The sequence below is a fragment of the Podarcis filfolensis genome (genome assembly GCF_964270895.1).
Source record: "Podarcis filfolensis genome assembly, chromosome: 3".
Classification (NCBI taxonomy): Eukaryota; Metazoa; Chordata; class Lepidosauria; order Squamata; family Lacertidae; genus Podarcis; species Podarcis filfolensis.
In genome coordinates, this window is record NC_139606.1 from 84,099,939 (window position 1) to 84,124,837 (window position 24,899).

The 24,899-nt window shown below is 45.1% G+C and overlaps 2 long non-coding RNA genes across 3 annotated transcripts in view; one reads left to right on the forward strand and one right to left on the reverse strand.

Annotated features, from left to right (window-relative positions):
- Positions 1 to 2,368: 2,368 nt before the first annotated feature.
- On the forward strand, positions 2,369 to 11,829 carry LOC310758405. 2 transcript variants are annotated; one of them, XR_014545741.1, is made up of 3 exons: positions 2,369 to 2,478; positions 8,970 to 10,474; positions 10,657 to 11,829. It is a non-coding gene; the product is annotated as an uncharacterized lncRNA (long non-coding RNA). The 2 variants fall into 2 exon arrangements; XR_014545740.1 differs by having other exon boundaries at positions 8,970 to 11,829.
- Positions 9,352 to 24,899, reverse strand: part of LOC310758418 — a 29,377-nt gene continuing 13,829 nt past the window's right edge. The window contains exon 3 of the long non-coding RNA XR_014545763.1: positions 9,352 to 9,482. This is a non-coding gene — a long non-coding RNA (uncharacterized lncRNA). The remainder of the gene's footprint in view (positions 9,483 to 24,899) is intronic.

The following is a 24,899-nucleotide window of genomic DNA, read 5'->3' on the forward strand; positions in this document are numbered from 1 at the left end:
GGCATAGTAGGTGTGCCACACATTAACCCAGCCTGAAGTGTGCTATATGAGTGTTAAGCATTTATCTGGAAAGTGACAACCTGGGAAGGCCAGAGGCTGACCATCTAAACATACTTACTTGGAAGTTCTATCAAAATTACTTCCAAGTGAACCTGTTTCAGACCGGGCTGAAACATCGGTTCACTTTGCCCAGAACTACAGTAACAAAATTTGTACATGCCAAGCTATATATTTACTAATTTGATAGGATAGTTTGGACCCATCTGCATATGTTGGAAATGCATAGGTACAAACATGTTTTACGAAGAGGAAAAGGCAGCAATACAATCAGGTACAGCAGCCCTGCTATTCCATCACCACAAAGTCCGTAAATGTTTGTATCTGTGTGTAAATTATGTCTTGCCCTAGAACATCTGACCATAATGATGCACCACTGGGTCTCCAAAATTGTATGTTTCTGATTAACAATGTAAGACATTCAGTTAAATATATGACCGATATAGTCCAGGATCAGAATGGTGGTGTCACGAGACACATGCATTCCATTGTTTTACTGAACGGGGAGGCTGAGGTTTACCCCCTTGACTCCAGTGGAATTCCCTGTGCCTTAGCTTTTCCTGACTATTATGAAGACTGCCTTGCTGGAAAGGACAAATCCGTGAGCTCATAAAGATTTTTCAGAGCGGAAACATTTTCTTTTTGGAACAGATCGGATCACACCAGGTATCAAGTGTTTCAAAGAGGGAAACATCAGGAGTTCCCTAGAGAGGTCTTCACCCCCATCTCAGATGGCATGGGTCACACCAGCAATTTGCCCCAGTTCAACAAAAAACTCAAACACCTTTTTTAACTTCAGAGATCGTTTTCTTTCCTTTCCTTTTTTCCTCCTGGAAAAAACTGTTCGAATCAGTTTTTTTTTTGCCTTTCGCCATCACATTTTAGCATTCTTCCTCTAAGAACAGGAGGAAATGAAGCCAGGCTACCTTACTATCGTACAGTACAGGACCTGCACTGCCTTTTCTGATACCAATGGCAAGGAAAGATAGAGCTGGGCATTGTATTGACGGTATTGTTTCACGCCGTCTTAATGATCAGGTGATAGGTAACTCTGTAAGAAGACTTTCTAGTTCCCATAAACTGAAGGCATGCTATAATCAGAATAATTCTGCACAGCATATTCATTTATTGTCATTGTAAAACCATTTCCCGGAGAAATGTCTGTCCATTGTCAGTATAGCCTTTTTGAGTACCCCAGGCACACCAGTAAGTCCTATAGAAATTATAATATGTATCTCATGAATCATAATCCATTTCTTAGTCTTTAAGGTGCCACAAGATGCTTCCTTGTTTTATAGAAATGATCAGTAATAAAAACACTACCCCTGTGATAAGAAGTTCCAGTCCACTTCACATTCATCCCTATGGCAGGTATTCAGTACTTCAAGAGTATTTAACAATGCACTTGCAGGGGGTTTCAAGAAGAGTTTGTGATTTGGGGAGGGATCTTTCACAAGCCTTTGTACAATTATAGATCAATTCTGTACCTATCTAATCAGAAGTAAATCCCATTAAGTTCAATAGAACTTACAACCAGATAAATGGATATGTGTGTAAAGTTGGACATTGCCATTCAAATGTTGTGTGTGTGCTGTGTAATGTGATTGATGTAGAGCAGGACTTACCTCCCCCCCCCCCAATATTTTATTCAAGTTGGCACCTCTGGTTAGGTGCTTCCCAACCACAGAATAGGAAGCCATTCCAACAGCACTGACTGTAACGAAGGATCATTCTCTGCCACCCTGCCATACAAACCCTGCTGTATAATCAATAAATGTGTGGCGTGAGGTGTTGGGAACTATAGTTTATACCTCACAGAGCAACAATACTCAGCACCCTTCACGAACTACAGTTCCCAGGATTTTCGGGGGGGGGGGGAGGCGAGACAGTTAATTGTAGGTGAGGATATGCCAAAAGGCTAATTGACCTGTGTTAAACGAACAATTCACTCTGAAATATAAGGCAACACCTCGCCTTAGAAATAAACGGCCGGTCCTTTGTGCTGGTCTGTGCTTGACCTCGACCAACCCACCCGGAGTCCTTCATGGCGGGCACTGAACCTCTGAAGGAGAGGAAAGTGAAATGACCTCCAAACTCCCCTCCCTCGGCAGGCAGCGAAGATTAAACCCTTCAAGGCATTGCCAAAGAACAGAAAGAGCAAAGGCGCAGCCGGCGCGTATGTGGCAGGAGGAGACGGAGGAAGGGCCCCGCCTGCTCGCGGTCTCACACGCAGCCCTTGATGGTGCGTCGGAAACTGAATAGGGGGGATAGAGAGGGGGGGATCCGCCACACGCGGCGCAGCAGTTTCCATGCGCGCCGGAGGAGGAGGAGGAGCCCGCCTCCATTCGCTACGTGCAGAGTCGCGAGTCCGCACCAGCAGCCGGCGGAGGCGAGGAGAGAGGGAGTCTGTCCGTCTCCCAGGTGGGCGGGAAGAGGAGGGGCCGGGCGCGCGCGCGCGGGAAGCAGCTGCTCTGGGAAAGGTGCCGCTCGCTTCGCGCGAGCCGGATTTACAAAGGCGGCGGGCGGGGGGGCGGGGGAGGTGGACTGAGAGAGAGTGTCAGGAGGCAGGTGGCGAAGGCCAATGCCGGAAAGATAACGCCGGCTTGCGAGGAGGTCTCCTGCGGGATTTCGCTTCGTTTGGCATATAGACGTTTTGTGGCGCTCCTGTTGTGAAACACGTTTCTGCCCGGTTTCTCCTACATTATAATGAGCGAGGAGAAGGAGTTGGGGGGGGCAGGCGAGACATGGCTTTGTTATGACGCTTGCCCCCCCCCGCCTCCCTCCCTCAAGGTCTCTGGTACCTGTGGCAACCCGTCCAGAGAACCTGCGCGCGCGCATTCAGAGACCGTATTTTTGTTCCTTCATCTCCCCAACTGCACATGTTGCCATTAGCTCGTCGAAGAAACACACCATAGATATTGGGGGGAGGGGGTCCGGCTTCCAACACACCCGCTCTGCTCCTAAGAAACAGACCGCGCCAAGCAGTCGAGAGATCTGGGATGAATCTCCCGTCGCTCCCCGCCTGTCAGGCTTCGGGAGGTGACCCCGCGGCTGTGAGCGCACTGTCTGGAAGCGAAGGAACAGGGCGCTGGGTAGAGTCTGAACTTTTCCCAGAACAGGGTTTCGGGGACGAGGCATCTTGCCCTGTATAGGCAGGGGCTAGATTATGGGGTGTGGAACAATGAACACACTGGCTGCTGGAGATCCAATATGTGTGTGTGTGTGTGTGTGTGTGTGTGTGTGTTTAATGCGAATAACAGCCATAGGGAAGGGGGGGGCGCACTATTTGGGCAGTAACCATGGCACCTGCGGAAGTATAGCTAAACCTCATGCTTTGCCTTCTTGAAATCCCCACCATGGTGCTATTGGGAAAGCATGCAGGCCCCATTCTCCCCTCCTGTGATCCTCACTCCCACTGTGGTTGCCCGTTTTAAAAAGCTCCAGAGTTCTTGTTTAGGATCTCCCACATCACTTCTAGTTTTGCTTTCGAAGAAATTTATGGCACAGAACGACTCTGTGTAATATGCCAGTCTATTGCCCTCTGATCAGTCACCAGCTGCTCTTGTACCAGGTTATGTCAACACATACAACATACATACCGGTATATACTGCAGGTCAAGTCCTGCCTCAGCCACTTCACACTTGACACAGTTGTGCTTGGGGAATAAAGTATGACTAGCAGCCACGTATTCTTAAACACTGGGGAATAAGCACCAGGGGGACATAATTGTGGCCTCAGCTCCACAGTGCTTATTCACAGTGCATTTACACACTGACAAATGTACACTTTTTATATACAAGTGCTTTCGGTATAGACAATGCAGTAAGTGTGAAGTGGCCCTTCCTTCAGCAAATTGTTTTCACTACACCTCTGTTTCAGAGCTGTCAACACTTTGTGGTGTGTGTTTGTGTGCTCTCCCAATATATCTCTAAAAGAAAGGTTAAAGGGAAACATCCTTGCTTATTAGCCTTTCATCATCTCATATGGTAACCATGTGATTCCCATATTAGAATGACGTAATTCTAATCAGGAATAATGCATTCACTCGTAAAAATTATTTTGGCTTCTTGGCCTTTTGGCTAAAATCAAGTGTAAACATCATTTGGGTGGAATCATTTTTTGAGCATGTAGGAAAAGCACACATCTGTGTATAGCTCACCTGTGTATAGCTCAAGGCAATGGCAGCTGTGGAAATGAGATGCAGTGCAACTGATAAACAGTTAGGTGGGGAAATGGTGAAGAGGGAAATAGAGATAATGGTTACAGTACATGTAAAAGTCCTACTTCCCAAGCTGATATAATTTCATTAATACGGGGGTGGGGGACAGAGCAAGCTGCTGCAAGGAAGCTGAAAAGATCACAAGGAGATGCTTTAGTGTGTGGAAAGTGTATCTTGGTCTTGAGGAATAAATAGTGGCTCAGTTTGAAGGGAGACATGTATGCCTTTCCCCAAGAGTCTGTGGTTTTAGCATGTCCAGGAACTAAAATTTATTCCTTATTGATAAATGCTTCTCCACTTGTGAGGGTGGACAGCAAGGGAGATTAGGAAAGTGCCACCAGAATCACATAACTCTTGCCTGGCTTGTAAAACCTATAAGAAATTTCAGAGCTCGGTGGGGGCAGAGATTTGTGGTGAAAAGCCTTGGACCTGCCCTTGCAACCTTTAATTATAATCTTCTGAAATACAGCACCAGATCTCTAAACCCCCCATTCCTATTATATCTGCAGCTCGCTGCTGCTAAGGTACTGATCTCTATACCAGCCATTTCCTGGAAATGTGCTGAGCTGTCCTGCTGTGACCCTGATCTTTGGGACAAATTCCTGATTTTGCTTGTGGTTGTTCATTTTTTCTTGATATTGTTGGATTTGATAAAATTGTTTATTTCCAGAATTTTTTGCAAAAGCAGATTTTTGGATCATAATGTTGACTTAGGGTTAATCAAATGTTTGTGTGCGTGTGTGTCCTTTCTTTCTTTCCAGGATGTGTCAATACAATTTGCATTCATAACAGATATTTAAAAGGAGCACAAGGTAGTTTCTAGAAAACATCTCATAGTTTAACGATTTGAAATTCTGTGGAAAGAGCAAGCAAAGCCAGATTATGACTTAGACATTCTGTCAAAACCATTTTATTTTACTACGTATTTGAGTTGTGCTGAATTTTTCTCTGCTGCATTGATCATTGTAAATGTGTTCTGTTTGTTTTTGGTGGCTGTATTGGTCAATATTTTAATTATAAATGAAAGTTGCCTTGGGAGTTACTCTTTTGAGGGCCAAAAGTCAGGATATTGATGGTTTTATAACAATTAATTAAGGATTAATATTTGGTGAGACCAACTGTCCATTTTCTGGCCCCATACTGTGTCCCCCAAAAGTGTCCAGTAAAAGTGGTGTTAGTAAGTTTTAAGAGTGCATTGTACTCTTATTTTTAAGCAGGCAGACTTAATTCCCTGCTATTCACTCCCATTCTCTGGATTGCTAGTGATATCTCTATAAGCTTAAGAAAGGATACCGCAAATATTCTACAGCATAGTTGTTGAGGGCATGGAAAGTGTCCTGATTGAAATTCTGGAGAGGAGAGCTGTTGCCAGTCATCGTCAACAATACCCGACTAGATCAGGGGTGGGAAACCTTTGGCCTTCCAGATGTTGCAGAACTACAACTTCCATCATCCTTGGCCATGCTTGTTCAGCAACATCTGGAGGGCCAAAGGTTCCCCATATCTATACTAGAAGGACCAATAATCAGCTTCCCATGGTCCCCTCCAGAGCAGTTACCAAGGCATGTGCCAGCTCTTAGAAGGTGGGTAGATGTTTGTTGGCAGTACTGAAAAGGGGAAATCCCAGTCGTGCTGCTGGTGCACAGCCCAGTGCTGCATTTAGCTGAGAGGATGGTATTGCCTTCATCTTTCTCTCCGACTTACATACTCAGACCTCTGAATCGTACAAAACTCATCATGCAAAAATGAAAAGGAAGCTGCTGATTCAGACCTTTGTTGCCTTACCTCAAGATAAAATTTGGCAGTCACTTGGACTGTGGCTATTCATACAGAAATCAATTATAAATGGGCTCAACACGTGTCTTGTCAGTTCTGTAATCATGTAAAAAGTAATGGTAAATATCAAGAATAGGTCTATTAGCTGCACATTCCCAGGGCAGCAAGTGCAAGCATAAAACTGATGTAAGTTTTTTAAAACCCATTAAATCAGTAACAAACAAGAACCATAGCATACCAGAGTTGGCAGAGTTTGCCAAAACAACTCAAAGCAGTGTTTTTAAAGGCCTGTGATAATGCAGAGATCTTAATCTGGCACAAAAAGAAATGAGTAGGAACCAGTTGAGCCTCCTTGGGAAGAGCTTTTCTCAGCTGCAGAGCCACAGATGAAAAAGCCCTCTGCAGTTGCCACCCACTTACAGTAAATTCATCAGCCGCTGGTGCTGTTTCAAAACTGGTATATGATTCCTAGGGCTAGTCCCAGCTGGCAGCCTACTAGCTGTATTCTAAACTACATCAAGTATTCCGACAAGACATTTGGAGGTCTTTCCATTTTACCTAATTAAAACTTCTGTATTTCATGGGACTAATATGACAATACAACCTCTCTCGGTGTCCTTCGCACATACACAATATAATTTTACACGAGACACAGCAATAGCAGAGTAACATGGAGCAATGGTTACCATTCAGTCCATTTGTTAGGGATCTACCATTACCTTTCAGAGTTACCAAATGGGAAATTAACTTACCTCTTCCAATTGCCTTCAGCTGACTCTGAAGTCAAATCATTGTGTGCCAGCAACAGGTTCATGGTGCGCTCAAAGGCAGAGAAACTGGATGAATGAGAGATTATGTGAAGCCAGAATAGTCAAATATTGATTCCTGTTGGTTGCCTGAATAAGGTCTCACCAATCAGCAGCATCCTTCCTTCAAACAAGAAGTCTACCCAACAAGAAGGACTATATTATGTTAACTATAACAGTGGTGGCTAACTAAGAAGCTATTATAGTGTGCCTTGCCAGTCCCTGAATCACTTTAAACTAGCACCAGAACTGTCCACTTTCGTTTTTCTTCAATCTGCTATCTTCTTGCTGAGATTTCCCTCCGAGGTAATTCCAAACCTCTGTATAACATTAACTTATTACTACTTCTCATGACTGTGCAAGAAAGTCTGTATTTCCTACAATAGCTGATTTATAAGGACCTAGCGTTGTATTCAGCTTCTCTGTTAAAAACAATTACTTGACACTTCATTTATCTCAGTGTGTAACCAACAACAATCCAGGAATGTGATGAAATATCTGCCATATTCCAAGGACCAGGAGAAGCCCAATATTATAATGAGAAGGCTGATAAATCAGGCTTTTCTGCAGTATTACAAAGTTCTGGACAAGAACCTAATGTCTAGATGAGCAAAGAATCATTGTTGGTGTGAAGAAGGGTTTCCAACAAAGCTATTTATCCCCAGCTAGCAATTAGCAAAGACGAGATGAGAAGAATGACATAGAAATAATACTTCCAAGAGGGAAATCATAGTGGTTAAGATATAGCGCACTCCTCCCATTAGGAATTGCTCCTCCCTTACAGGCCTTTGTATCTTTGCACCCTCCCCCTTTCCCTTCAACCCTAGAACAAGAGTCTAATGCAAGCAGAGGAAAGTTAAGCACAGCTGCAAATCTAATCAGAACTGCCCTGGCAGGCAGGCATGCACAGCTGGGAGCTGGAAATGCTCTTTTCCAGGCACAAATTGATACCAAATGGAGCAGATGGAAGAAGGCCAGTTATTATGGCTCATGACTCGTGCGTCTAGATCTCAAAAAATAGTTTTAGACCTAGAAGCATCACCAGATGACTGAGCATTGCTGGGAAGTTTGGGGCGGGCTGGTTGAATCACATGAAGTGCTTTTGATCTCATATATATATATATATATATATATATATTGAGCCAAAGGAAAAAGTCAACCCAGTTTGAATTTGCAAATGGTAATCTGGTTGTCTGAGAGTTGTCAGTAGCCCTGGTAGTGAGTGAGCCTACAAAGATCTACATGGCCCCGAAGACCAGTTCATCTGGTGTACTCTCAGATCAAGTTTACTTGCTTCATCAATCAAAAAGGCAATTTATGTATTGTTACAAATCTATACTTGTCTATACTGTAGACTAGGGATGGAGATTCTGTGGTCCTCCAGATGTTGTTGGACTTTAGTTCCCATCAACCCCACTGAGAGCCAGTGTGGTGTAGTGGTTAAGAGCGGTAGTCTCGTAATCTGGGGAACCGGGTTCGCGTCTCCGCTCCTCCACATGCAGCTGCTGGGTGGCCTTGGGCCAGTCACGCTTCTTTGAAGTCTCTCAGCCTCACTCACCTCACAGAGTGTTTGTTGTGGGGGAGGAAGGGAAAGGAGAATGTTAGCCGCTTTGAGACTCCTTAAAGGGAGTGAAAGGCGGGATATCAAATCCAAACTCTTCATCTAGGGTGGTCAATCAGGGATTGTGGGAACGTAGTTTAGTATCTGAAGGGCCACAGGTTCTCATTCTTGAAGCAGACTATGGACACTGTCCATTGGAAAAAGTGGAGAATTATTTTCTGTCTAGCCTGATATCATATACCCGATCTCTGCTGTCTTCCTAGCGAAGCAGCCTGCGTGCTCAGACTCAAGCCACATTTTGTTGAGCTGTATTTCAGCCCACTGAAGGGCTTTGTAGCCGAGTGTTGAATAATTCTTTGTGCATATGCTTCGATAGCCACTTCCCACCAGAAAAGATAACAGTAGTCTGCCATGGCTTTGCATAGATCCTAGAGTACACCTTGTGCATCCATAGAACTACTGTATCTCCATGCCATGAGAATGAATCTGCTATATACACAACAGATTATGTCATACACTTAATTTCTTTTTTCTTTTCTTTTTTGGTAGAGCACTTTAATATGGAAAATTTTATGGAAGTACAGCATTTATGGAAGCCTCCTTAGGAAACCAAAGGGATGTGTATGTTGGACCTTAGTCTTCCACCATAACTTTCTTCATTCACCTACATGAATATTGTCTTTATTAACAGAATGGAGAGCCAAGGAAGATGGATACTTAAGAGCTTGTTCCAAGTCACACAAAAGGTCTGGAGGAAAAGTTAGTCTTGAATTCAATGGACTCCAGTGTAAGCCAAGTTGATGCTCTGATTTCATTTTCTCTTTTCAAGCTGTTCCCTTGTACACCAAGACGCTGGAATATAACTGAATCGCATCCACCCACATGTGATGGTATAAAGACACAGGTCTGAACTTTATCTCCGGAGTGCCCCCTCCAGAATTATTGCTTCTTGTATAGAAGTAGTTTCCCCTTCCTCCAGTAAATTTGTTGTGGAAGTATTAGAAATGTTACATTCCTTTGGGGCAGTGAGTTTCCCCAGTATGACCAGGACCAAAACCCCATCTGTGAAGACAAAAGCAAGAAGAAATACAACTCTTTGTATTGTGGTGAATGATTAAACTCTGCTGTAAAAGTCTGAGAACTGACACTGAACTCTGTGTAGCTATCTACCCTAGAACCACTGACTTGATATCTGAGGAAGAAGGCAAGTAAAGGAAGGAAATGCCACAAAGAATCTTCTTCCTGGTTCCTTAGTGCCAGGGGGCGGGGGGCGACAGAGATGGGAACATGCTTTGGGCATACAAAGTTAGCAAAATTGGGGGGGGGACGACTATTGTTAGTAAACCATAACATATCCAAAGGTATACCTAGGAGTTGGCCCCAGCCAAGGGCACAGGCAGGGGGCGGCAGCGCAAAAATCACACCTCTGGCTTAGAGTGGCTAGGAACCCACCCACCTGCCTGTATGCTCCCCAGGCCACTCCTCCAGTGCTCTGGGTGGCCAGGCGAACTGAGCAGGCTCATCTGGGCACCTCGGTGGAGGAATCTGGTTGCTGGCATGGGCTATCGCAGCAGCCCTGCAGGGCTCCCTCCTCAGCTGGCCAGTGATGCTATTGAAAGTGTGAGCTGAGCGCCCAGCAGGGCTTGGAGGGAGGAAAGAGGGAGAGAGTTGGCAAGAGTTCCAGTGGGGGGGGGGATGGAAGGGAGGGAGGAAGTAGGCAGAAGCGAAAGCAGTGAGCTGAACCAGGGAGGCAGGCAGGCAGACCAGCAGAGGAAGAGGGGAGGCGGAACAGAGCAGACCCAAACCTGATGGTTGCAGAGGAAGAAACTGGTGGAGTGCAAAAGTCAACCAAAAGCAAACTTTATGAGATTCTGGTCCCCCAACTTCAGAGGCGCCAATACAGCTCCTTGCCAAGGGTGATAAGGGGGCCTAGATACACCTTTGCATGTATCCAAATTCTGGTGCAATCATTTGAGAAATGAGCTTTCTAAAATGTAGGTGCTTCATATCCACAATCCTAGATGGGTTTAACACAGCTCAATTGCCCAAGATGGGTACAGATTTAGCGGCCAGATCTTTATCTTGTGCAAATCAGTGCTGATCCACTGACTTCAAAGAGAGCAACATTCCATATTCTAAATATGCAACAAACCAAGGAGGAACTAAACATCCATTACAGTAAAAAAAATAAATCCTGGAATGTTTCTGATGTTCAAAATGCTTTGGCTTATTGTAGCAAAAGAATAGCTTTTTAATAGCGAAGATGCTGCAAAGGCATTTTTTTCATATTAGTAACACTAAGATATCACCAGCCATGAAGTTTTTACTTGAATGTCCAAGGAAATACAAATGGCTTGGAGAATGCCCAGCTAAATATTTTCAACTCGTGGACCTGACAAAATTCAAGAATCTATATTGCAATTACGCTGTACTGGAAAATGCTCTAGCCAAGGAGACTAATTTGCCTTTCGGAGAAATCATGATTTTTACATGACAAAAGACAATGTACCTCTGTATATTTTTAATATACTGAGCTTCTCTTATTGTTTTTGATAATGGCTCAGAACAAGGCAATGTATTTCAATCTTCACAAGGAAACCAAGACTAATATATGTTGAAAAAAGGTAATCGCCAATTTCTACTTTTAGCAAAAATATAAAAATCTGGTGATGCACACTGGCTCAAAGATGCAAGAGCATCAGATCATAGGCTGTACAAGAGAAGGCTCAGGCCTAATATATCAGGCCTCTGTTCTAGATAATAGGCCAATGGCTCTCAACAGCTGGCCTTAGGAATGAATGAGGTAATATATGAAAAGGGTTATGCTTTTCCTTCCCAGTTAGGGATGCTGTAAGCCAGGGGTAGGCAACCTAAGACCCAGGGGCCGGATGCAGCCCAGTCACCTTCTCAATCTGGCCCGCGGATGGTCTGGGAATCAGCGTGTTTTTACATGAGTAGAATGTGGCCTTTTATTTAAAACACATCTCAGGGTTATTTTTTGGGCCTGCCTGGTGTTTTTACATGAGTAGAATGTGTGCTTTTATTTCAAATGCATCTCTGGGTTATTTGTGGGACATAGGAATTCATTCAAATTTTTTTTTCAAAATATAGTTCGGCCCCCCACAAGGTCTGAGGGACAGTGGACCGGCCCACGGCTGAAAAAGTTTGCTGACCCCTGCTGTAAGCAGTATCTCTGGAGAACAGGCTGGCTGTTTTGAGGCAGACTGAGTCAGATATGGAAGAGAATAAGGAATCTGAGTTTTGGCTCTATAAAAAGAATATCGGAGATGCTGGCTGTTGTCCTGGAGGACCTGATGTGGCAAGAGGAGGCTTGCTGTTGAAATGCTTTATGCTGTACTGTACCTCCACCAATGCACAGCCTGATAATAAATAAAAATGTTGCAAAACACCAGTAAACCCCCAAGGACCTTATTCAAAAAGAAACCAAACCCAAGTAGTGCTGAACCCCTGAAACCTCTCACTGCTCAGAGATTCAGGGCACCAGTGTGACCATATGATTATTGGCATCCTCTGTCCCATCATGCCTTATGTTGCACTGTCAATTTGATTTGGAACATTGAAGGCTAGTTTTCTGACTTCCTACCTTCAAGGAACCCATTCCATATTGACCTGTCCATCAAGGAACCCCTGTGCACTTTTTAAAAAAAATCAGGGGCATGTGCAAGAGTTCACACTGAGCTCAAGCTATATCTATTCAGCTATATCTATTCCCATCTGATGTGAAATAAGACCATATCCTCATTGATCATGCCCAATACTCTCTCGTTACAGCATATTGCAGAGGAAGGTTGTAAACATTGGCCACACAGTCTTGCAGTGAAGTTTATCTGCTATTACTCTGGTTTCAGTGTTCCGTTGCGCCAGAAGCGGCTTAGTCATGCTGGCCACATGACCCAGAAAAACTGTCTGCGGACAAATGCCGGATCCCTTAGCCTTTAAAAGCAAGATGAGCTCCGCAACCCCAGAGTCATCTGCGACTGGACTTAACTGTCAGGGGTCCTTTACCTTTACCAGTCTTCTTAAGAAGAAGCCCCTGATAAACTTTCCCTGGATGCAGTTTGGAAAGCACTAGCCTAGAAGATAAAACTTCTAAAAATTAGGCTTCCCAGTCATTCTAAACTTTCGCTAATCAAGATTCCAGGCTGGGATAGCAAAGTTATACTACCCAGCCAGTGCTCATGGGGCAGGTTCAGGGTTGATTGGGGGAGAAATGGCACAAGAAAGTTAAACTCTGCTGAGCTGCAAATGTGTGTCTGAGAAGGGTGATTCTTTTTCTTCAGAAACTGAGACACGTTTGTCAGTCGTAAAACTACAGCAGATGCTCTGTCTTTCTCTGGGGCTGAGTTCTAAATATGTGATCCTGGAAATCTCTCCAAAAGCACACAGTTGTATGAGAGGGGACATAGACAGGCATTGGATGAACCCTTTAAGGTGAAGATGGCAGGGATGTTTCTGCCTGTGTGCTTGTGTTCATCATTCACAGAAATTGAAAAACGAGGACAACACACATCCCCTAAAAGTTAGGACAAGGAAAGCGCTAGAAAAAGGATAAGGGCTGCCTATGAGCTGCATTCCCTCATAGGCAACTCCTGGGGGAAGAGGGCACATGCCAGGGTGGGCAGGACCAGAAGCAAAAAGTGTGGGATAGCCAACCTCATATAACCAACATGCTTCAGTCTCATTAATGCATAATGGGGTTAAGACCATAGAGTAAGCTGTGCTGCCAGGCTTAGCTCACCTTAGAAAGGACTAGGCGATCAAGCTTTTGCTCCCCTCCAGTTCACCTTAGAAGTTCAGCTCCAGGCTCAGACCAAATGGCTCTTGAGTTCCTATACCAATAATTTAGGAACTATCACCACTTTGCAACTAAACCAAGTTTTACTGCCTGTGCAACTTTTCTGAATGCTGTATGGGAAAGCACATGAATCTGACCTTTGAAGAGTTTGTAAGTAAACCATTTTTTAAACTTACCAAACATGTGCTCTTTTTCTATGCCAGGGAAAGAGAAGAGCTTTCGGAACTCACAAGGGCACATTTAAAGATCTAACAGCCTATATTTCCACACTTTACTGCATATTTTGTGGTTCTGTGGGGGTACTTGCCTCAAACTTGGATCATGGCTTCCAGGAATTCATCCTCTATATACCTATTTTTTCCTTTGCCACCAACAAAAAGTGGGTGGAGCAATATATGTAGCCTTGAGCCTGAGGAGGGGTGTGGCCTGGGCAAAGTCCTGAGGGTCATGTAGACATTTCACCCCCGGAACTGAGGTTCCTTGCCCCTTGACAAGACAAAGGGACTTCTGGGACGAGTTGCCCCCATTCATCCTGGGAGAATCACCCATTTATGATGCTGTCATTGATCTAATGCAGGTGGGGCATTCAAGGTATGTTGTAACAGCATGTATATAGTCTAGGCTACAGATTACAATAACAGGAAAGGACTGTATTGGAGGGGGGACTTTGCTTAAGCATTAACACTAGCAGTAATATCTAAAGGTTGTTAATCTCAGCAACAACAGTAAGCACTTTTAAGACCTGTTGAAATCAGTGAGGAGACTTGGGTTCCAGGCAAATGCCTTTTTATTTCCCCAAGCTTTTCAGATATGATTTTAACCTTGCTGGCTGTTCTTTGCTGCTTTTGTGATTGTGTGGCCTTTTCATTTTATGTTTTGTTTGCATTTACACATGAATTGTTTTATTCTTTCTTGTAAACTGGGGATATGATTGAAGGGCTGCATTATTATTATTATTATTATTATTATTATTATTAATGACCTACAATAAATAAATAATGATGTTATCCTTATTTCCATGGGAACAGCCTGTGATGTCATGAAACAGGATTTGGTGGAAAGTGCGAGGGGCAACAATTCAATCAGTATGGAAAGGGAGATCAAGAAAAACCTAATCTTGTATAATCTTAGGCTTCCTGGATAAAAGAATGTGGTTTTGCCTGGCATGGATGGGGACAAGAAGATTGGTTTAAGACAACCCTTTGCTTCTAATGGAAAGAATGCTAATTCACTTCGCATGCTAATTGTGGGAGAATCCCTTTTCCTCTTCAAGAAGCCTAATTAATATTTCTCCAGCTCTCTGTTGCTACATAGAGGGCTCCCAGAATTGTCACCTGAAGTGGCTACTTTGAAAAAGAAGCAGAACTTTGCAACAAAGCAATTCTTGATTTGCAATGTAAGGCCGAACAGTGCCAGGAACTGTAGGCTGTAGTTTGGTTGCAAGCTGGAGTGATCGGTGTTAAGTTTTCTCTCCATCCTGTGACACTGTTGCATCTTTCCATTCTTCATACATGTTTTTGTTTCTGTCTGATGTGCTTTGCCTCAAGATTGATAGAATCACACATCTGTTTTTTGTTTGTTTTTTAATAATATTTATTCAAGTTTTAAAAGGTTACAAAAAAGAACACAATATGTAAAGACAAAACATATCCAAGAGAAAAATAAAAATAGAAGAATAGAAAAAGCAAAAACAACTAAAAAAGAAAAAAAGAAAAAAACACAATCCAAAAAACAAAAAAGAAAAGCAAAAGAACAAGTTAAACCTTAATATAACTCCCTTTCTTAACTTATCTCCTTGACCTCCTCACACCTCCCCTCTTTGCATTCTAATTCATATAGATATTTCAGCAAATCCTTCACCTTATTTTTATCCTTATATCTTATCTTATTATACTGTAGTTTCCCATTCTTTCTTTCACCAATTAATCATCCACTTTTACTTTATTTAATCTTATTTCTCATTAAAACTTATATATCTAAGCACTACTTTAGCTAATGGGGCCTCCTGCTGTCGCCGCGCTACCGGAGCACGATTTCTGTTCTCATCCTGAAGCAAATTTCTTAACCCGAGGTACTATTTCTGGGTTAGCGGAGTCTGTAACCTGAAGCGTATGTAACCCGAGGTACCACTGTAATGTCCCTGATGCTTTTGCAGAATCTTTAATGGGATATGAACTTATGGAGCAGGACAGTGGCTATTTGGAATACACACAGGTAGATATCACGCACACAGGTGATATGGACACAGATCTGGTGCACGTCTTTCAACAACCATCAGTGCAATGAAGGGTTGGCTTCCTAAGAATGCCATAATTGCTTTCCTTTTTTTCATTCAGAGGGAGAGAAGAGAGAGCTGTGAGGTGGTGGCAACAAAGCCAGATTGTTCTGGAAAATGCACATGCATGCATACATATCATATATACCCGTGTCCTAGGAATATTCAACGATAATCAAATTTTAAACAATTAAAAATGGAATATCCTTTGCCTGTAACAAATCAGCTGATGTTTTCACAGCTGTGTTTTAGATTCTTTTAACTAAAACTCAGGGAAGGCTGAGTATGAAAATGTGGAAATGTCAGTGATGTAAGTCCCAGGGCTGTGAATGCCTGATTCTCTGCGTCGAGCTCAAACCGGGGGGGAATATGCTGAATGGAGCCATGTATAAGTTCATATGCAATGTAAAAAGACTTCTTGTTCTGGGCACACACTGCTTGTTCAATCTAGTTCTGTTTAAATGCCCATTCTTTTGCATTGGCATCACCTCTCCTCTCTTTTCTCTGAATGAAAAGGGGGGGTGGAATAATGACATAATTATTATAAAAAGAGAGAAGGGAGGGAGAAAACCTTCAGACCCAGCTGCAGCACAGAAAAGTCTGAAGGGAAATGTTCTTTGTTAAGGTTGCCTTGGCTATGGAATATGGTAGATGAAACATTTTGCTGTGAGTGTGTCTTTGGTCATATGGATGGTCTGCTGGAATCCGCCCCCCCCCCCTCTCTCTTAAGGTGGCTCCTTATATCCATCTGGCTCTTGCTCTGAGCAACAGTTCTACCTGCTGGGACATCATCCTTGTTCCCTCTGTCCTAAGGCACTCAGATCACATGAGTCGTGTCAGGCTTTTGGCAGAGGGCACACGGAAGTCACCCTTTCCGAGGTAAAGAGAGACTGCGAATTTAGCCTGTCTCATCAGATGGTCATTCCAACTTGCACAAGTTTTAAAGAAATTGACACTGCAAACAACACATGAATAAGAGAGGAGAGACCTGCTGAAAGCTGCACTTAGGAGGAGGAGTTATGAATTAGCCACTTTCCTCACAAAAGTGACCCAAAACAACTTACAAGTTCTCGCTGAGGTGGCGAGAACTCACTTTAGGCAGGGCTTCACATCACTGAATGCACCTCCATTAAAATAAAATCCCTCCAAAAAGGAAACTTTGGGCCAAACTACATAGGTCTCTGAGGGATAAACTACAATCCCCAAGATTCTTTGCGGGGAGCCGTGTGATTTAAATGTACAGTGGTACCTCGGGTTAAGTACTTAATTCGTTCTGGAGGTCCGTTCTTAACCTGAAACTGTTCTTAACCTGAGGTACCACTTTAGCTAATGGGGCCTCCTGCTGCCATGCCACTGGAGCACGATTTCTGTTCTCATCCTGAAGCAAAGTTCTTAACCCGAGGTACTATTTCTGGGTTAGCGGAGTCTGTAACCTGAAGCGTATGTAACCTGAAGTGTATGTAACCCGAGGTACCACTGTACTGTTTAGGTGTGGATGTTGCTGCTAGTTCCTGACATCTTCCTTTGCCCAAAATAGGCAGCAGGGAAGCAGGGTGCTGATTGGGACCATAACACAGGGGAAGGCGTCACACACACACACACACACACACACACACACACACACACACACTAGTATTGTCCAGGGACAGAAGCTTCCATTGGGTCAGTATCAATTATGTTCCAGCCTAGCCCAAAAGTATCCCATCCCACCTAAGAAGCCCATTTACAAGTTGACTTGAAGGACAGTCCTCTGCTTGTTACCATATAGGCAACATGAGACAATGTAAAGAGAAATGGTAGAACCTGCTCCTACAAAGAACTGTGGTCCCAGTACCATCACAGGAATGTCCCTGACTACATACATACGTGCATACATAAATTTTCTCCAAATGTTAATAGATGGCATTTGCCCCTAAGGGAAACAGTGCTGCAATGTGGGAATATCATTGTAGTGGCAGCAAAAGCAAGTGAGCTAGTGTAGCCCTGCACAGACTGAACTGCAAATAAGGAAAACTCCAGTTTAAATCTCATCTCTGCCACCAACTCACCAAGTGGTCACAGGAAAGTCACTCCCTTGCAGCCTCAGTCTTCCAATCTTGAAAATGGGAACAACCATTTTCACTTTCTTTAGAGGGCTGTAGAAAAGATTAAAGGAAGGCCATTCGAGTTGCAGCAACAGCACTTGCAACTAAAATGCCAATTGTTGATTTTACACATTTCCTTTCTGCTCTGAACTTCTGAAGAGTGTGAGGTTGCCCATGCCACAACTGACTGCTTTCACCACCACTTGGGAAAAGATTAGTTTTGCACCGCAGCAAGTCTGAGAGGCTCTCTGGGAACATTGTCTCTGTGTCATGAAAGAACATTTCCGAGTGCCTGGGAGTGAGGCAGACATGGATTTGTCTTCTGGGAGTCTTTTTTGTGGTGTTCAGAAAGCATTGTGGAGGATTGTTGTGACATCTCTTAATCCAGGCTGGGAAATGGGGAGCTGCTGATCTCTAAGTGAAAAGGGGATAAATAGGAGAGCAATCCCTCTGGGGGCATCAGAGTCTCTGGTTTCTTCCAAGGATGTAGACACAAATAGTCTAGGTGTGGTGGACATGTGGTTTGAACATAGGTTACCTCACCTGCCCTGTAAACAAATGCCTCAGAGGGCAGAAATTATGTATTTGAATCACTCGTTCTAACACACTTGAGAAGGGTTAGCAACATAAGAAGGTCCCTTCCACTGAGTCAGACCATATAGCTCAGTGTTGTCTTCACTGGCTGGAAGTGATTCTCCAGGGTCTCAGACAGGTGTTTTTCCCAGCCCTACCTGGGATGCCAGCGATTGAGCCTGGACCTTCTGCTTGGATAGCAGATGCTCTGCAAGTGAGCTAGGGCCCTTCAAGCCCAGGAAGACTCCTACCAGTGACACTTGAAACAGAATCACCATGTTTAGCAAGAGCATTCTTCGGCCATCATCACAGCACAAGCCTGGATGCTGCATCTCAACTACAAAGTGTTCTACCAAGAAACAAGCTCCCTGCTGCTGCTGCTGCTGCTGCTGCTGCTTCAGGAGCTTTGTTCTCTGCAGAATCTTCCTGCCATGGACCACCCAGCAGACAAGGAAAGCCAAACGCCCAGTGCAAAACGGCCAAGTCAGCCAGATGTCTTCTGTGCAGGTTTTATTACTCCTGCATGGCCCTGTGAACTGAATTAGTGGGAAACCAGTGACTGGAGATTTACAGCTTGTTGGGAAAGGTGATAACTGGCCATTTTAGTACTAAGAGCATAGCAAACGAAAGTGGAGAATTTGAAAATCAGCTTTCCAGAGCCAGCATGGTGGAGTAGATGGAGCGGACCTAGGAAAACTTTGTGGCATGAGTTTGTTTTGCTTTAGTGAGCAAATCTCTTGGCCTCAGCTCCCCATCCATAAAAGGGGAACAGTTACAGTGAGCAGAGACACAATACAGATTGTAAAGCACTTTTGCACTTGTTTAAAATTCCAGATCAATTATTAGCAGCAATAAATAAGGTCACTCCCCAAACTCTGTTAATGGTGGAATGGTTACATCAGGGCATTTCTTGTTCAGACTGTTGCTCTTTTTAATCACATACGGACAAATTCAAGACGCACAGTTAATGTTGATTTGGAGCTCTTGCACAACTAACCTACTCCCCCCCCCCCGAAACCCCAGACATCTTGCAATAAGAAAAGTGACAGGGAACAGTATGGGACAATATTTGCTTGACACAATCACCCCTGACCTCCCCACAAAAAATCAGGATGAATGCTCAATAATCAAGCCATCTGGAAGCAGCTTTAGTCTCAAGACTGAGGCATGCTTGGTGTCAGAAGACTGATAAAGCTGTCCAGGAACCCTGATCTCGCCTGTCCACTGCAGCAGGAGTTACGTGATGCCACAAATTCCCTTCTTTTCAAATGCCAGCTGTATGTACATACTTCATTCCCTTTAAAGTTTTAGAAGCCTTTGGAGTTTTTTTTTTAATCACAAAAAAGATAAAGGTTAATCGGTCAGTGCACATGCATATGCTAGACATCTGAGTGCCTAAGTAAATGGTGCCCACAGATGCAGAGAGGTGGGATTATAATCACTGAAATGATCAACATGTTGGGTGGCAGCCCAAATCTACTGTCAGAAGAGACTCTTTCATAATGCTGAAATCAGGGTGCATGTAAGTTATTTAACTCCATTGTTCCTGATTAACTGATCATCTAGCTATAGGAACAGGTTACATGCAAGACTGTCTCCTTCCTCTAAGTCTACCTATTGAGTGCATTCATCACTGAAGGCCTTGCTGTGTGTCATTCTGCCTTCAGAGACTTGGCTGACTGGGATATTTGGCAGAGCTTCCTTGACAGTGATGCCAAGATAATAGAACTCTCTCCCTGGATTGAGTCCTTTTTTCTTGGCTTTCAATGTGGTTGGCATCCACCTGTCTTGGGAGACAGTGGAAGGGTGCACCTTTGGGGGCGAAGTCAAACTGTTGAAGAGTTACAGCGCCTGCTGTGGCTGTAAAGACCAATAAGAGAGAGACATGTTTTGCTGCAGCTGGGGCAGATGAAGGTGGCCGTTTGTGCTGTTGCAGATACACCACAGAAGAAGAGGAGTTTGGATTTGATATTCCGCTTTATCACTACCCTAAGGACTCTCAAAGCGGCTAACATTCTCCTTTCCCTTCCTCCACACAACAAACACTCTGTGAGGTGAGTGGGGCTGAGAGACTTCAGAGAAGTGTGACTAACTCAAGGTCACCCAGCAGCTGCATGTGGAGGAATGGGGATGCGAGTCTACCGCTCTCAACCACTACACCACACTGGCTCTCACAGCATTTAATCTTTCTGTGCTCCTCCCAACAGTCATTCCTCCTCTTGCTGCTGCTGTAGATACTCAACCTGCCTGCCTGTCTCCAGATGCTATGGTCGTCTGCAAGGGATTCCCACATGGTGATTCCCACACACTGGGGTTAACGTTGCCAGCCTTCATGTCACGTTTGCAGACATATTTGCAACACAGAGTTGGTCTGCCAATGGGTCTGGTGCCTGAAGCCAGTTCCTTGTAGAGACACATCCTTGGGGATCCCGCCATCTTCCATTTGGTAGATGTGACCAAGCATTGCCAGGCTTGGGATAGGGTTTTATGTATTTACTTGGAAGTAAGTTCCAAGCAAACATTTCCAGGTGTTTGGTTTGCTTTCGTCATTCACCTGCTATTGCAGTTTATTTGTTTTTATTGTCATTCCTGATTCTTCTAGCTCTCTGTTATCAAGTGCATTTTTAAAATAAATAAAATCTTCCAGTGGTTCCCTACTCTCACAGCTACTAATATGCACTAAATCCATAAAGATGCATTTAAGAAGAGGCAAGGGAAACCATCCTTTAACTGCCCATGAACTGCACGTACCAAACAATGACTAGTTTATGTTAAGTGGTAATTAATCAGTGTTAAGTGATTCTGAAGATGTGTCTGTGCAGAGGATACTACACACAAACACTTTGTGAAAGGAAGGGTCAGATCCAGAGCAGGCACAAGGCAGTGACAGATCCTGAAAACCCACAAGGGGAGCTGAGATCCTCATACCTAGTGAAGATCATTGCACTCATTTATTTATTTTTTTTAAAGCCCCTCAGTATAAGGGAGGAGGCCTAACCTTTGGCCTGCTAGCTGCTGTAGGACTCCAACTCCCATCAGTCCCAGCCAGCATGGCCAATTGTCAGTCCTGCTGGGAGTTGCAGTCCACCAATCTCTGGAGGGTCACAGGTTCCCCCTTCTGCTGGGCTGGACACTCTGCAGAGCTGCTATGAGGGGCGGGGGGGGGGTGAATAAGGATGCCACATTTTGGCCCCAGGAAGCCCTCCTCTTTCTTTAGCAGACATGGAACAGGCAGACATTCAGCTTTCATAGCTTTCTGCAGCTCGGGGAAAGCTTCACCTGTTGAATCTTCAGCTGTCACAAGGCTGCTAAAAAGGCGGAGGAGGACGTGATAATTGCTTATCAGTCAAAGCGTGGCAAGACAGATTCGCAGCCCTTGCTGAAAATATTCAATCATCACGCTGACAGGTTGGTGTTGTAGAGAGATCACTGCTGCTTTTCTTTTCTTTTCTTCCCCACGCCTCAAACAGCAGGATTTCACACAAGAAGGAAGCAGAATCCTGCTGGGTTGTGATGAGAAAATACAGAAATGAATGGGGGGGCGTTAGAGAGAGAGACTGTACTTTTGCTATTTTTAATTTTTTAATAAAAAATGCCCGTCCCGGGCTGCCGATGCACCCTTTCCCCACGGCGGCCCCTTTGTGCCGGGATCCCTGCCGTGCCCGGGTGCGGGGACACCTTAAAACCGGCGCCGGGGCTCCGCGCTCAGCCCAGCCCAGCCTCCTTCGCCGCTCGGAAGCAGCTGACTCGCTGGGCGGCTGCCAAGGCCGGTTGGTTAAGCGCCTGGATCGCTGAAAGGCAACGTGCAGAATGACATGTAAACCTCCCCCGCCCTTATGCTAATGCGAGGGGGAGGGGCCGCCTCGCCTCCCTCCTTCGCCACACACCCCTCCCCCTCCCCCCTCCAGCCGGCGACGGAGCAAGAATGGGGGGAGCAGCCTCACGCGCAAGTCGCCTCCCCACCTCCAGCCCGACGCCGCTTCATTCATAAAAATTGAGCAGCCACTGCCACCTAGTTTTGGACAAGGCGAAGCTCCGCGACGCGGCTTCATCTCCGGAGAGGATGGGAAGGAAGAAGCCAACAGCCACTTGCGTCTCACCTTCTAGCTGCTAGGATGAACTGCAAAAGGGGGCGTGAATGCTGAGTTTATTTCATTTCATTTATTTCACTTGTCTCCTCCAAGGAGCCCAAGGTGGTGCTCACAGTTTTATTCCCTTACATTTCATCCTCACAACAACCCTTTGAGGTAGGTTAAATGGAGATGTCTTGACTGGATCAAGGCCACCCAGTGAGCTTCACAGCTGAGTACAGTCTCCGATTTTCTTCTCTGGGCTATCATAAGGGTTGTGGGGTATGGAATTGAGGGGTGTCCGCTGATCTCAAACTCACCTGCCCTCCAGGGTTTTGTTTGAGCCTGCAAACTGCTTTACACTTCCTTAACCCCCTTGGATTGACAATGTGCAGAGATTTCCGGTGACCCCTGACCAGCATGGTACAGAGTGCCATGCCCTTAAATTACTGCCTCTGCTTTAGGGTTACTTCACACCTTACTTGGTGGCAAATGTGTGTTTTGCAGCTGTATGCATGATGGAGAGTCACACAGCCCAGCAAGCAGATCACTGGTATGGTATCACTGGGATAGCTGGGTTGGTGGAGCATCTCAGGATTGTGGGCTCGGGACACACATTGGGCAAAAGATTCCTGCATTTGCAGGGGGTTGAACCAGATGATCCTTGTGGTCTCTTCCAACTCTAACTGCAGCTCAGAGGATGGGTGTCTAGAGGGGAAGAACGAAGCTGCCAAGTCAGACCATGGGCCTAACTCAGTCAACACCGACAGTCAGCGACTTTCCAGGGTTTCAGGCAGGGAGCCTCTCTGCTCCCTTTTGGGGACTGATCCTGGGACATTCACCCTGCAAAGCAGGTCCTCCAGCCAGTGGCGTAGCGTGGGTTGTCAGCACCCGGGGCAAGGCAAGTAATTTGCGCCCCCTAACCCGTGGATTTGCGCCCCCTAACCCATGGATTTGCCCTAACCCCAGATGTTGCGCCCGGTGCGGCCCGCCCCCCCCTGCACCCCCCACGCTACGCCACTGCCTCCAGCACTGGCCTACAGCCCCTCCACAAATGGGATCGTCCATAAAGCACGTTACTCTTTTGAAGGCCTTTTGAAACGCACCTGCCCCGTTAAAGTTAAAAAACAGCAGTCCTTCCTTGGCGTGAATTTGCTGTGCTTGTGCCTGGCAAACACATATGCAGGCGAAACCCCTTGGCAAACTGTCCTGTATGGGCAGTTGCTAGGCAGGCTCAGGTCCTGACACGCCCACATTTTAATTAACCACTGGCACACACGTGTGTGCGCACACAGCAATAAGCGGCATCTGGCAAGCGCAGCTGGACGTGATAATAAACCTGAAGCTCAGGGAAAACATGGCTCTCCTTACCTCCCCTACCCCCACCACCTCCGTCCTCGATGTTTCATGCCCTACCGACTCCCTTTAAACCTCTTTCCCCTTCAAATGTGCCCCTTTCTGGAACATGGCCAAATCATCTTTTCCTACCCTTTCCCAACACTCTCTTCCCCAATTTTCCTTTGTGGCAGACTTCTCAAATGTCCCATTTCCCCCTAGCCTTCTTTATTTGCGAATCTCCATAACTCAAGAGGAACCTTTTGCTTCCTAAAATGCCACAGGAGGTGGGGGAAATCTCCAACCAAGCCTGATCCTTTGCAGAGTCAGGCAGTCCAAAGCCCATCGGACTAAGTTGTGTGCACTGTGTAAAGGATCAGGCTCCTAGATGCTCCTCCCATTACCTTGCTCAGGTTATGTATGGGTGACCAGAATTGTTCCAGTCCTGGGCTGACATCTAACAGAAGTGTTTTCCTTCCACTGCTTAAAAGTCTATGGCTCAGGTTTCTGGAACATACAGGACTCACTGCAAAAGATTGGGGGAATCCCCTGCAACTGCATCACGAGGCTGTCGTTTCATTGAACAATGCGTTAGGCTGCTTTCTTGATTTATTTAGCCCACACTATCCTTGCAGTTCAAGGTGAGCAACCATGTCATTTCCTTTCCATGTTCGTCACTAAGTATAGGTCATTTTTGTTTCAAGAGTACAGATGACGGAACAGAGTTGTGCGGCGATGGCTGGGCTCAAGGACAATGTGGGAGCTAAGCACTGAGCTGTATTTCCAAAGCTGTATAGAACTAGCTTGGCTGGTATAGGGATGCAAGGCTGCAAGGGAGCTCTTTGTAGCAGGGGTGAGGGAACGACCTGATGGAAACGTTCTCTCAGGTGCTGAACTACATGTTCCAGCAGGGATTGCAGCAGTTGTAGGTAAGCAACATTGCGGTGGGCAAAATGTGCTCTGTAGGGTATTCTTGGCTCCAGGAAGTCCGGGTGGTGTATACATCTGAAAATAAACACATTGCTAATCCAAGTGCATGCAAAAAGGACCTCAGTTCACATCTCAGCATCTCCAAACAGGACTGTCTAAAATTCTGCCCGAAACCCTGAAGAACCACTGCCAGTCAGGTAGGCAGCTGTGTTGGTCTGATGCAATCGAAATAAATAAATAAAAATTTAAAAATTGTCCGGTAGCACCTTAGAGACCAACTAAGTTTGTTCTTGGTATAAACTTTCTGAAGAAGTGTGCATGCACACGGAAGCTTACTGCCCATCAGTGCAGAGAACAGATAGATTGTCTAATAATTGGGGGCTTCCTTTGTTCCTT